Below are 14,917 nucleotides of genomic sequence, written 5' to 3'. Positions count from 1 at the left end.
AGCATTGATAATCAACCTAAATATCTTAACCTTGCTAACTAGGCTATTAAAATTACCTAATTAAGTTTGCTAATCAACAAGGGTTTTGAACTTATATTAATTTGTAATATTGTTTAAGTTCAACTATTTCAAACTTAATTAAACAAGGGATAAGTCTTGGGTTAAATCTTAGTAAAAGTTTTTGAAAATCCGATGTAGGGGGGTCCCAAGTTATACTAGATTGGCAACACAATGAGGAGGGAGAATATGGTTGTTTAAGAAATAGAATCTACCAATTTTAAAACCTTTAAACCGATTTTAAAGTTAAGAGATCAAGAATCAATATTCAAGCATACAAGTTAAATCTAATGGTGCAATGCAAATAAAAGAGCAAAGAGATAGAAAGAGTGCACCCGAGATTTAAAGTGGTTCGGTCCTCAAATCCGAGGCCTACTCCACTCCACCAACCAAACCCGTTGATGGCTTCACTATTTGATCTTCTTAACCTTGGCGAAGATCGAATGCCAATTACAATAGCTTTAACTTTGGTGGCTATCCTCACCCCAATAGCTTTAACCTCGGTGCCTATCCTCACCACGGAGAATAGGCTACGCTTCTCCGAATACTCGCCCGAATACAACACTCGAAGGTTTGAAAGAAAGAAATGAAAAATCCCTCACAAGGGTTACAAAATGGATGTACAAATTTGAGCCTATGATCCAAATCCTAAAGATGGTGATGAGAGGCACAATTGAAGTTTGATTCACTCTTGGATATTCAAATGAAATTTTAGAGTGTTAGGATTGATAGTTTGAATGTTTAGAACACCCATATTTATAAGGAAAAACAAAATATGACCGTTCAGTGGCATTACGGTAATTTCTGGAAAAACACCAACGGATATAAATCTAGCCGTTATTAGTGTTCTCGGAGTTCCGAGAATAATTCTCGGAGTTCCGAGAAAGAATCTCGGAGTTCCGAGAAAGAATCTCGGAGTTCCGGGAATTCTAACAGAATCTTAAAATGTCTACTGGACCATTTCTCGGAGTTCCGAGAATAATTCTCGGAGTTCCGAGAATTCTCGGAGTTCCGAGAAGCCTATGAAGAGCAGATTTTCAATTCTGTTTGGGCTTCCAATTCTCAACCAAGATGGGATTGCTATGAGGGTTCCAAAGTGTTGGAACTCCACAATTACAATCACTTGTTTATTTAGGGTGTGTGAGATTAACTTAATTATGCCTCTAAAAACCTAATCTAGGTTTGGATCAATTACATTCTAAAAGACAAAAAATGGTCTTCAATATGAATTTCTTCATGTCTTCAAGTCTTCATGACTTCTTGCTTGATGACTTTGGCCTTCCAATTAGTGGTCCAATGTGGGCTTCCTGGCCTTCAATCCAAGCATCCTTGATCTTACTTTATCATGATCTACAACTTAGACAATCAAACACATTAGTGATAAATGATCACTTGTGTATTGGAATCATCAAAACAAGATGGGAATGCCAAGGTAAAAACCATTGGGCTTACAGTTTTAAAAAGGTAAAGGTTTTATAAACATCCTATTCACCCCCCTCTAGGTTGCCAAACCAAGTCACTACTTGGATTTCAGAAGACAAGGATGCGCATCTATCTTCTTTCGATAGATGTGGAACTTTGGCATATTGTTAACAATGGTTACACTTTGCCTTCCAAGCCATTTGAAGAATGGAATGTTGTAGAGAAAAGGCAAGCAAACTTGAATTACAAAGCTATTAATTCATTATTGTGTGCCTTATCTACGGAGAAGTTTAATAGAGTAGCTCTTTTTTATTCCGCCAAGGTTATTTGGGATACCCTTGCCGTTACTCATGTGGGAACATCTCAAGTCAAGGATTCCAAAGTAAACTTGTTAAAGAGCAAATATGAAATGTTTAGAATGGGTCAAAATGAAAGTATTTTCGAAATGTATACTCGATTTTCTAAAATAACAAATGAATTAGCTAATCTTGAAAAATCTTATCCTATTGATGAGCTTGTGGGTAAGTCAGTTAGGTCACTTCCTCCACATTAGGACCCAAAAGTTACCGCCGTACAAGAATCTAAGGATCTCTCTAAGCTAACTTTGGAGGAGCTTGTAGGATCTCTTATCACTCATGAGATGCTCCTTACTAGCCGACAAGAGGAGAAGAAGCCAGAAGAGAAAGAAAGTAGGTCCCTAGCACTCAAGGTTTCCAAGGCGGACTCATCATCCTCAAGTGAAGCAGATAGTGATGAAGAAGAAGCTTTGAGAAAATTCAAAAGCTTATGGAGAAAGAAGCACAAAACGGATAAAAAGAAGAAGAAAGAAGAAAAAGAAAGTGACGTAGAGGGAGGAATAAGGTGCTACAATTGTAAGAAGACGGGACACAAAAGACCGGAGTGTCCACTTCTCAAGTCATCTTCCTCAAAGTACAAAGGGAAGAAGAAAGATTGGAAGAAGAACAAAGGCCTTGTGGCAGCTTGGGATGCTTCAAGCTCTTCAAGCAAAAGCTCAAGCGAAAGGGAAACAAATAAGGATGATCTTTGCTTCATAACACTCACCCATGAAGATGAGGTAAATTCTAACCCTTCTTGTAATTCATCTAGTAGTGATAGTGGAAGCATGTCATATGATGAATTATGTAATACTTTGCATTCCCAAATTTCAAAAAATAAAGTTCCTAAGAAATCTATTTCAAAATTAGAAAACGAACTTGATATTTTGAAAAATGAATCATCTTCTTCCAAATCTCAAGCTCAAGTTCAAATTGAAAATCTTAAACTTGAGATTGAAACCCTTAAGGGTAGTTTGGATGAGAAATCTCGCCAAATAGTTAAACTCCAAAATGTGGCAATCTCTTCCAAATGTTATGAAGATGAAAATAATGAGTTTTTGAACCAAATAACTCATCTTCATAATGAAAATGAAAGATTAAGATTATGTCTTCAGGGATTTTTAAATGGTGATAAAATCATTGACATAATCTTGAAGAAAGCTAGTCATAGACCTAAGCATGAATTTTATGATAAGACTAATCTATCTAACCCTCATGTTAGATGCCATTATTGTGGAATTTATGGTCACTATCAATTCCAATGTGCATCTAAGATTTTGTGATGGGACCAAGAAAGCTTGGGTTCCCAAAGCCCCAATTTGATTCTATTCATATTTGATTTTAGATTAGGGGCTAGCACTTAAATTTGAATATCATTCAATTATGTTTTTTGTTAAATCCCCTCTTGTGTTGAATTAGTATCCCAAATAGGGGGAGTTCAATGTTTGATTTTTTCTTTAAAAAAGGGGGAGATTAAAATTGAAAATTTTTATCTCTTGGATTTTTTAACCCATCTTTTGTTGATGACAAAGGGGGAGAAAAATCTAGAGTAAGAAAAATATGTTTGCTTTTATTGGAAAATCCCTTGTGCTTGTCATTATCAAAAAGGGGGAGATTGTAAGCCCAATGGTTCCCACCTTGGCATTCCCATCTTCTTTTGATGATTCCAAACTCAAGTGATTTTATATCACTAATGTGTTTGATTGTCTTAAGTTGTAGATCATGATTGTTCATTATCAAGGTTGCTTGGATCGAGGCCAAGAAGCTCTAATTGGACCACATTCGGAAGGCAAAAGTCATCGGCGATCCAAAGCGCAAGAAGACTTGAAGCATTGCAAAGTGAAGACCATTTTAAGTCTTTTTTAGATTGTATTGATCCAATCCTAGTTTAGGTTTTAAGATGCATGAATTAAGTAACCACCCACCCCTAAATGATTAAGTGATTGTCCTTGTGGTATTCCAAGCCTTTGGAACCCTAATAACAATTCCAACCTTGTATAAAATGTGGAAGTCTTGAAGCTCAAAACAAATAAGAAAACAGAATTGAAAAACCTGCTGGAATTAGGCTTCTCGGAGCTCCGAGCTCAGAACTCCGAGAATATCCTCGGAGCTCCGAGAAATGGTCCAGTAACTTTTTTCATCTTCTGTTTGTATTCCCGGAACTCCGAGAGAAATTCTCGAAACTCTGAGAAAATCTCTCGGAACTCCGAGAACACTATGTCGAGACAACAATTATAGCCGTTGGGATTTTTCCCAAAATTACCACTATGCCCCTCAAACGGTCATATTTGGGTTTTCTATATATATGTGAGTTCTAAACTTCCCAACTATCAATCCGAACACTCTAAAACTCTATTTGAACATGCTAAGAGTGAATCAAGCTTGTTTATGCCTCTCATCCTCTAGATTTAGGATTTGGATCATAGGCTCTCATTTGTACATCTTCTTCAAGATTGTAACCCTTTTGAAGGGATTTTTCTTTGTTCTTTCTTTCTTGATAAACCGTGTATTTGGGCGAGTGTTCGGAGAAGCGAAGCCCTCTCTCCGTGGTGGGGATTGCCACCAAGGTTAAAGCATTTGGACATTGTAATTGGCACCGGTCTTCGCCAAGGTTAAGAAGATCAACATAGTGAAGCCATCAACGTGTTTGATTGGTGGAGTGGAGTAGGCCTCGCGTTTGAGGACGGAACCACTTTAAATCTCGGGTGCACTCCTTCTTGTCTCTTGCTCTTTTATTTGAATTTGCACTTTAGATTTAACTTAGTTGCTTAAATTATTTTTTGATCTCTTAAACTTAAAATTGGGTTAAAGTTTTCAAAAGGATAAATCTTGTTTTTAAATAACCTAATCTCCCTCCTCCTAAGTTGCCACTTGGGCCTATCGTTGGAATTTCACTCATCCTTGAAGGAGATCCTTGGCGAGGGTCGGTCTAGAGCTTGTTGGCGAAGCTCGATTTCTGGAGAGGACACCGGCTTGGTTGGATCTTGTTGGAAAAGATTGGCTTTGAAGGAGATCCTTGGTGAGGGTCGGTCGAGAGCTTTTCAACTTGTCCTAGGCGGAGCTTTGAAGCTCGGTCTATAGCTTGACAAAATTTTAAGCTCGGCCTACAGCTTCTTAGCCCATCCTTGCGGAACTTTGAAGTTCGGCCTAGGTAGAGCTTCGATGTTTCGATTAGACCCCTTCATGTTGAATGTGAACAGAGAGTGGCGTTGAAGGAAGGATCAGTGGAGATACTGGTAATGTCACAGTTGAAGTTGATGATCTGCCCCACCACGTCATCCTTTTTAGATAGTCTTTGGCAGAACATGTCGGTGGAGATCCGTGCAATCGCAGGCATGCCTGTGGACGTTGATCCATGGGGACTCCGGAGCATTGTTCCTCGTACAGGGAGAGATGTCCGCAGAATGTCTTCATAGAGATGCTCTTTTTGAGCGTTTGGATCTCCGATGTTTGGAGGTGCTTTTGGAGGGCCATCTACCCGCCCGTGGTTTGCACACATTGGTCTTTGTACCGAACCAACAATTGTTCCTCATGCCTTGAGCCCTTGAATGTGCTCGATGCCTCAAGGGAGCCACACAAATCATAAGCAAATTACTCCAAAAACGATGAGAATTAAATCATCGGTTGCGATCACGCAACATTTGTACTGTGTATAATGAGCTATAACCGCACAAAAATGAAAGAGTAAAAGGACGGGGTGTATTTATTAAAACCGGTGTGTTAAAATCACCTCGTATTTTGATGGGATGGGGCAGCCACCATCCCATCTCAAGCATTGCACTCTGTGGGCCCTCCATCTTTAGTCACCATCTCATTATGTGGTAGGGCCTCCCATCTTTGGCCACGTGCTTAGGAATGCCAAGTCTCAACTTTAATTTGATGGAACCGTTCAGGATTGCATGTTTGGGGTTATTTTTCAATTTTAAGAGATAAAAATACTGGCCCATCTAAGGAATGGTTCAGATCGATTTAAGGTGCTACCCACTATTTGTAACGAAGCTTGCCATGGATAGAAAAAGAAACAATTTCACTTTCGGTTGCAAGTGTAATCCTTCACAGCCAGGGACTTTCATGGGTGCACGCTGATCTTTCTCACAAGAAGAAATACACTTCAACGACACACCACTGACACACCACTCCTCCTTGAGGAGTGGTGTGTCATTGATTGTATATTTCGTCTCTTTTGTCTTCTCGTTTTCTATTGTTGTAAAATATTGAAGATTTCCACTAATCTTTACTTATCTTACAATCAAGCCTAATGAGTGTTTATATAGAACACTGAAGAGGATAAACATACAAACTAGTATTACAAGATTTATGGAAAGAGATTTGACAAGATATGAGACCTAATCTAACCTCCTAGCATAATCTTCCCCAATTAATCCAAATCAAATCTTGGAAGATGTGATTTTATTCTACCTAATCAAACCATAGTTGCCTAATCTAACCTATTGGCGAGATCTCACATATTCTAACATGCCCCCTCAAACGTATATGGATTGAAAATCGATATACGTTTGATTACAATGAATATCCCCAAAAAGAAATAGAAAATTTGATGCACACTACCGCGATTGATGTCCGTTCGATGTATGTTGCCGATATTGCCGAAGATGATTGTCTCATGTTGTTGAAAGATGTGCCGCATGAAAGATGAGCCACGAAGAGCTTCAATGAACTGGATTTGACTCGAGCCTGAATGAGCGAGTCATATTTAGGCCGATTTTGAATACCGAACCTTCTGGAAATGGGTCACAATGGACCGATGCCGGAATGGGCAAGAAAAGGGTTACAATGGACCGATGCCGGCATGTGCAAGAAATGGGTCACTATGGACCGATTCCGGAATGGGCAAGAAATGGGTCACTATGGACCGATGTCGGAATGGGCAAGAAATGGGTCACAATGGACCGATTTTGAATACCGAACCTTCTGAAAATGGGTCACAATAGACCGATGCCAGAATGGGCAAGAAAAGGGTCACAATGGACCGATGCCGGCATGGGCAAGAAATGGGTCACTATGGACCGATGCCGGAATGGGCAAGAAACGGGTCCCTATGGACTGATGCCGGAATGGGCAAGAAATGGGTCCCTTCTCATAAAAAACCTCTCTCCCTTCTCATAAAAAACCCATTAGATGTAAATGGGTCTACAAAATTAAGTATAACTCTGATGGCTCTGTTGATCGCTATAAGGCACGCCTTGTTGCCAAGGGTTATAGACAAAAAGAGGGCTTGGACTACCATGAAACATTTGCTCCTGTTGCCAAATTGGTTACTCTTCGTACCCTATTAACCGTGGCCGCTATCCAACACTGGCATCTACATATGTCAACAATGCTTTCTTACATGGCGATCTAGAAGAAGAAGTCTACATTAAACTACCTCCAGGTTTTTCTCGTCAGGGGGAGACACGAGTTTGCAAACTCAATAAATCATTATATGGTCTTAAACAGGCATCTCGTCAATGGTTCGCAAAACTCTCCACTGCATTAATGGATGCGGGTTTTGTTCATTCTAAGTCGGATTATTCCCTCTTCACTCAGCTTTCAGGATCCTCTTTTACAGCCGTGCTCGTTTATGTTGATGACATCATTCTTACTGGAAATGATCTTTCTGCCATTACTACTCTCAAAGCATTTCTCAACAGTCGGTTTAACTTGAAGGACCCTGGAAATCTTAAATATTTCTTAGGCATTGAGGTAGCTCGTTCAAAGCAGAGCATACATCTTTCTCAACGCAAATATGCACTTGAGATCTTGGAAGATACTGGCTTTCTTGGCTCGCGACCAGTCACATTCCCCATGGAACAAAATCTTAAATTGACATCCTTGGATGGTGATCTCTTGCCCGATCCTAGCAGCTATCGTCGTCTTGTTGGCTGTGTAATTTATCTCACAATTACACGCCCAGACATAGTATTTTCTGTACAAATGCTCAGCCGATTTATGGACAAGCCTAGACAGTCACATCTTCATGCTGCCCATCGTCTCCTCCGCTATATCAAGCAATCTCCTGGTCAAGGCATTCTCTTATCATCTTTTAGCTCTCTTCAGTTACGGGCATTTTGTGATTCTGATTGGGCTAGTTGTAAAGACTCACGAAGATCTACCACCGGATATTGCATCCTGTTAGGCTCATCTCCTATCTCATGGAAATCCAAAAAGCAAAGCACGGTCTCTACGTCATCTGCCGAAGCCGAATATCGTGCAATGGCCACCACCTGCTGTGAAATCACTTGGGTTCTTTATTTGCTTCGTGATCTGCAAGTGACGCATTCTCAACCCGCTTTAATGTTTTGTGACAATAAAGCTGCCTCGCACATTGCCGCCAACCCGATATTTCACTAACGCACCAAGCATATCGAGATCGATTGCCATATCATTCGAGAAAAGATTCAAGCGGGCCTCCTTCGTACAGCCTACATTCCTACTCATGAACAGCCTGCCGATTTATTCACTAAAACTCTTAGAGCTGCACAATTCCATACACTCATTCGCAAGTTGGGTGTGCTCAACATTCACACTCCAACTTGAGGGGGAGTATTAGGAAATAAAAATGGCTGTCAAAGCATATTGGGAAAGGCTTGGAATATGAAATGGTTGTCACAGCATATTGGGAAAGAATCAACTTGATACATAGTTGTATCCTCACCCAGATTACACTGTATATTCCATGTATATAGCCTTTCCTCTTTTACATCAATTTAGGTCCCAAAATTGTATAGTTTCTATTCTTTTTTCCTGCAATCACTATCCTAATTATAGGATATGTGTTACTCTCTTTTGTATATATATCCACCAACGAAGTGAATGAAAAGTAATGTAAAATAATAAAAAATTATATTAATCTTGCATACTTACAAAGAGAATCCATTGGTGCTCTTATAGAGCACTTACATAATAAACATAGAAATAAATCAAGACAACTATGGAAAGAGATAACACTAGAATATTCTAATCTAACCTAATCAAATCTACTTTCCTAATTTCTCTTGCTTGCCTCTTCTAATCCACTTGGCTAATTTATCTAGTTGCTTCATTTAGCCACTTACCCAATCTACCTCTAAGATGATCCAACGGTGAGATCTTAACCCAATCCAACTGTTGGATCCCACATATTCTAACATGCCCCCTCAAACATATATGGATTGAAAATCGATATACGTTTGACAATAATGAAAAAATTATCAAGCCTCAATGGGTGAGTAAGAATGGGTCACTATGGACCAATGCCGGAATGGGCAAGAGATTGGTCACTATGGACCAATGCCGGAATGGACAAGAAAAGGGTCACTATGGACTAATGCCGGAATAGGCAACAAAGATTTTTTTTTTTTTAAAAAAAAACAAAGAGATGGGCGGCAATGAATGACACGCGGCAACAAATAGTGGAAGATTTTAATGACAAATTAGGAGACAACACGTAACTTTTAAAACATAGGACAATAGTAAGAAGGTTTATTAAAGATGGGATTTGCAAGATGGGAGTTGGGATTATGAAACCCAAGGGAAACTATTCTCGTCCGCCATGACAGAGAGAGCATGACCATTTCCTATGCGGAACCAAGAGAATCACCCTGTCTAAGATTAGAATGAAGGGGAACAAGAAAAAGAACACCGAGGGCACATGGCCGTTTGGTGAGAGATGGAGGTCCGGCGTGGGAGATTATAGGAGGCCCGGCGGACTGCTAGATCGGCCATCCGCCGGAAAACGGTGTAGCAAACTTCGCGGTCAAGGCAACTTAGGACCGAATTGCTCCGATACCATGTAAAATATTGAAGATTTCTACTAATTTTTGTTTATCTTACAATCAAGTCTAATGAGTGTTTATATAGAACACTCAAGAGGATAAACATAGAAACTAGTATTATAAGATTTATGGAAAGAGATTTGACAAGATATGAGACCTAATCTAACCTCCCTGCATAATCTTCTCCAATTAATCCAAATCAAATCTTGGAAGATGTGATTTTATTCTACCTAATCAAACCATAGTTGCCTATCTAACCTATTGGTGAGATCTCACATATTCTAACAATTGTAAATGCGGGAGTTCCATCTGGGTCACCTGTTTTTTTTTTTTTTTTTCCATCATTTATAATATTACCATATCAAAAAAAAAAAAAAAAAAAAGAAATACACTTCAAATTTAAGAAGCATGATGGCTTCGTCAATAGATAATAGATTGCTAGAGGAGGTTTCCCACTTTACGAATAATTAAATGGGAAATCTCGGTCGATTAAACGAAATGGCAGAAGTGGGGGGCTTGGCTTCTCTGCCGGAGAGAGAGAGAGAGAGTTGCGTGTGATTCCATCAAAAGTCAAGAGGGATCAATTTCAAATTGACGTACTGTTTTGCCGAGTATCCGGTGAGAGGGGACTACAAGCCTTGGGAGAGGATATAAGGGATGAGAATCATGAGAGAGTTAGTAGAGAAAAGATGGGGAGGGTTACAATCGGTATTTGCAAGATTATATGGAGTCTGACAATAAATTCAACGGCAAGATGAGAAAAGTTGAGATCAGCAAGGTGATTGAGAGAGCCGAACTACAGCGGGAGAACTGGGAGACTTTAGAGAAGGCGGTGTAGAGGATATCTCTTTGGAGAAGATGGGTGAAAAGAAGGTAATTAGAGGGGCAGCAACGTGCGCCCTAGGAAACGAGTCCAACTCCTTTGATTCCGCTTCTATTTGCCGCATGAAACGTGAAGATTTTCTCCATTTCTTATTTTTTTTCTAGATAGAGTTGGACCATGAGAGAGTTATGACATCAAAAATCCCACCGGGAGCTCGAGAGCCTTGATTTTCTCAACAAAGTCCCCCTTAGAAGGTCTATCAAAACTTCCTGCTTTTTTTTTTTTTTTTTTTTCATGCAAGGGATTCAAACTGGAACTCGACTGTACTGATAGAGAAATAGATGAGATCTTCTAAAATTAAAAGGGAAAAATACACTTAGACCTCCTGTGGTTTCTGACACATTCAACTTAACCCCTAATGTTTAAAAAGTTACAAGTGTCTTATAAAATTAGAAGGGAAAAATATATTTAGACCCCCTGTGGTTTCTGACACATTCAACTTAACTCGTAATGTTTAAAAAGTTTCAAGTAGACCCCTTGTGGTTTCAATTTGTGTAAGGTAGACCCCCTCAGTTCACGGTTCATCCACAAATTGAAGGTTAGGATGATCCTATGGAGCTGATTTTTTGGGCACACCCTATCTATGTTAGGGTCTATAAATGAACGCTTTGGATCATCCAAACAATGTGGGCCCACTGTGTTTTTGGTAGTGCTTGGATTCGGGTATGAGATTTGGAGGGGTGTACGGGTCTTCATTAGCATTGATAGTGTTTCAAAAGAGGGACCTAACTTATACAAATTGAAACCACAGGAGGTCTGCTTGTAACTTTTTAAACATTAGGGGTTAAGTTGAATGTGTCAGAAACCACAAGGGGTCTAAGTGTATTTTTCCCAAATTAGAAAGCTGCCGCTTTGCAAGGGGATGAGAGAGGAGTTGCCGAATTTTAATAGAGATTGGGTGAGGCTTCCTAAAGCCCTATAAGAGGGAGACCAAAAATTAAGAAACCTGCTTTAATAAGATAAGAGAGAGTTTCCCGACGTGACCTGCCTCTTTAAGATAAGACAGAAAATTATGCCACCTTCTGCCAGAATAGGAGAGAGAGAGAGAGAAGGATAGGCCAATACTTCCCCAAAAAAGGTAATCGGATTAACGGAATTGTGATATTGTAGGAGACAGAGGTTGTACCAAATCCCATTAGCGTAAGAGAGAGTGGGCAGGTCAATCTAGATGAGGATAAAAAGTGGCCGAATGAGTAGGGGTGGCAAAATTGGCCGAACCGAACTGGAACCGAGCCAAAACCGAACCAAAAATTCGGTTTCAGTTTGGTTAAACCAAACCGATTCAAATTTCGGCCTAGGGATCAAACCGAACCGAACCGAATATTTCAAATGATTATGAGTAAGGGTGGCAAAATTGGCGGAACCGAACCAAAACCGAACCGAAAATTCAGTTTCGGTTTGGTAAAACCAAACCGATTCAAATTTCAGTTCGGTTCGGTTTGGGGGTCAAACCAAACCATTCCCACCCCTATGAATGAGTAAGTTGGGCTTTTATTGGCGAAAAAATTGGAACGTCTCTTGAAAACCGGCCACCTTTCTTGCACTTGTTTTTTAGAAAGTCACAGATCATTACCAATTTGAGAATAATGTTCCTGCGCAGCTGCTTCAAAAACTCATGTGGCCCACATTTTTTGGGTGATCCAAAGCATTCATTTGAAAGGCCCTTCCATGGCTAGGGTGTGTACCAAAAATCAGCCCAATATAATCATCCTAGCCCAATCAAAGGTGGAGGGGAAAATAGACAGACACTGTTTCTGACCATTTTTCCCCTCCACAAATGGCAGGGTTAGGATGATCCTAGAGGGCTCATTTTGGTACACACCCTATTCATGGAAGGGCCTTCCAAATGAATGCTTTGGATCACCCAAAAATGTGAGGCCACATGATTTTTTGAAGCAGCTGCTCAGATAAGCTATCTGAGCATCTGAGCAGCTGCGCAAGAACATTTTTCTCTACTAATTTAATAAAAAGGGTTTCCTTCACTTTCTTTTTACCAAATATAAACTGAGAAGAGAAAGTAAAACCTGGCAGGGGTGGTGATTGATCGGGAATTCTTCGTAGACTTGGAGGTTGTAGAATCAGAGATCGGGAATTTCTCGGCATCGTACGCATTAGTCCAATAAGCGATGGGGATGATCAAACAAAATCTGATCATAACGTTGATAGTGGCAAAGCCGAGCGTGGAAAGGGGGTAATCGCAGACCAGTCGAAGGAGCCTTGGAGACCGGACCCGATTTGTTGGGTCGCAATGGGCTTTTTCCGGATCAAACAAAGCTTGGGGCCATATAGTTTTTTTTTGCCCCCCGGTACTTTTTCGGATGGAGGTCCGAGAGAGGTCATCCCTTGCGCCCCCCCCCCCCCCCCCCTGCGCACTTTTTTGGATGGAGATCCGAGAGAGAGGTCCGATCTCCTGCCCCCAACACTTTTCTGGATGGAGATCCAAGAGAGGTCTGATCTCTTGTTCCCTGGCACTTTTTCGGATGGAGATCTGAGAGAGGTCCGATCTCTTGCCCCCAGCACGCCCTGCTTTAGAAATAGTATGATGCTTGATTTAATTTTTCTTTCGTGTCCCACGGATGACGCCAATATGATGACGCCAAAATTCATACCTGAGAATCGGATGAGCGTTGTAGACGAATCCGGCTGTTCGGGTTGGTAGAGCTCCGATCTGTGGGTGCCCACGCTCACAGAAAACAACGTTAGAAGGGCCCAGGAGGGGGACTCCGGGGGCACCCTCCTACGCTCAAGTCAGAAATCGGCGTCAACAGTATCTACGCAAAATACTAATTCAGAGAGAAAGAGAGTGTTTTGAGGGTAGAGGAAGATGATCACCTTTGAGCATGGGGGTACCTTTTTATAGGAGGGAGGCCCATCATGCCCACTACGTCCATCATGCCCATGATGCTGCTGGTGTGGCATTGATTGGGCGGCGGTTACCAATGTGGGGGCTTAATTTTAGGGTTGACCGAGCGGGAATGGAGGAATGGCGTGAACTTTTGAATTCGAATGGAGCACAATTAACATAATGGTTATCCAGAGGGGGCGCTTCTAATTGTGGGGGTCTGATTTCTTGGGATTCTGTGTGGAGATCGTGGATGGTGGCCTTGGCTGGATGTTTTGAATTAGAATGCAACGCCCTAAGCGTAATGGTTGCCCGGATTGATCGCTTAATGGCGAGATTTCAGTGATTGTGCCTGGCTCCTTTTGAGGGTCGGTTCCGGGCTAGGGGAAATGTTGTGGGCGCCTTGTCGTGAGTCGGCACCAATAGTTCCTTATATTTGTTTTCATAGACCCGGTTGTGTGTTTAGGTTTGGTCTAAGGGTCGGTACCGGGTATACTGATTTTACCCCCAACAGGCAGCAAATCTAGTGGAGAACTATATTTCCTATCTACTGCTCATAGTTACAAGATTTGGATTGAAGATCACTCAATTCTTGAGAATTTCTGCTGGAATTACAAGATTTGGGACCGAGGTGTTCACAAGATCTAAAAATTCCACAACACTGGGAACCTACAGCTAGGCTGGTTTAGGTTTAAAATGATACCTTCAGTCTATACATGCCACTACTTGCTAGATTCAAGATTTTGAAGTAGCAGAACTTCCTTTACATTTCAGATCAGTATAGATTGGTTTTGAAGTACTTTAATTTAGTGCTGATCTGAAAACAGTTCAGATCTATTCTATCATTACTGAGAATAGTATTTTTCATTTTTGGTTCAAAATTAGCCCCAGTCCAGTATTGATTTGGTTCAGAAAGAGTTGAGGAGTTCAACATGTACTTCTTGCACAATAAGAGATTGCAGCAAAGCTAGTGTTTCTATCATTGAGTAGTGGGACACTCCTGGTTCACAAGAGCTACTGGATAGCCGAACATTATCTAGTTTTTCATCTATGGAGGTATGCTTCATTCCTCGGTTCTTTGGCGATGGAGAGTGCAAGGCTGAGCGCTTGTATTGGATCGAAGCCATTGAGGAGTTTCATGTGCAACACGGTATAAGCCACCGAGAGACTATCCAATGTGCTAGAGAGACAGTGTCCCTTTACTTAGAATCCATTGATAAAGATACCACCTTGCCGGATAACTCTCAATTGGTAGCAACAACTTGTTTGCCGGATATCTCTCAGCTACAACTCGTTTGAAGAGATAACTCTCTGTTGTTGGCGTGTCCTTATCCCATTGTAACTCTACTAATAGTGTAACTTATTAATCTCCTTGTAACAAACAGCCTAGTGTATATCTATCACTACGTTGTATACTCTATATAAAGAGAATATAGAGGGTGAAGAACATCACCATGAGTAACACAACCAGAGTTTGCTTTAATAATTTTCATGGTATCAGAGCTATAGATATCCTAACGGATTTAGCAGCTGAGTCATCCTCCTCCTCCTCACGAGTTCAATACTTCAATTTGCAGAACCTTGTTGCAACACCGCAATGGCCGACAATGTCTCCTCCCCTGTT

This window comes from Tasmannia lanceolata, unplaced genomic scaffold (assembly GCF_043159265.1).
Source record: "Tasmannia lanceolata isolate RefF3 unplaced genomic scaffold, GAP_Taslan_0.1 ptg000024l, whole genome shotgun sequence".
In the NCBI taxonomy this organism is placed as follows: Eukaryota; Viridiplantae; Streptophyta; class Magnoliopsida; order Canellales; family Winteraceae; genus Tasmannia; species Tasmannia lanceolata.
This window is presented reverse-complemented; position numbering follows the sequence as displayed.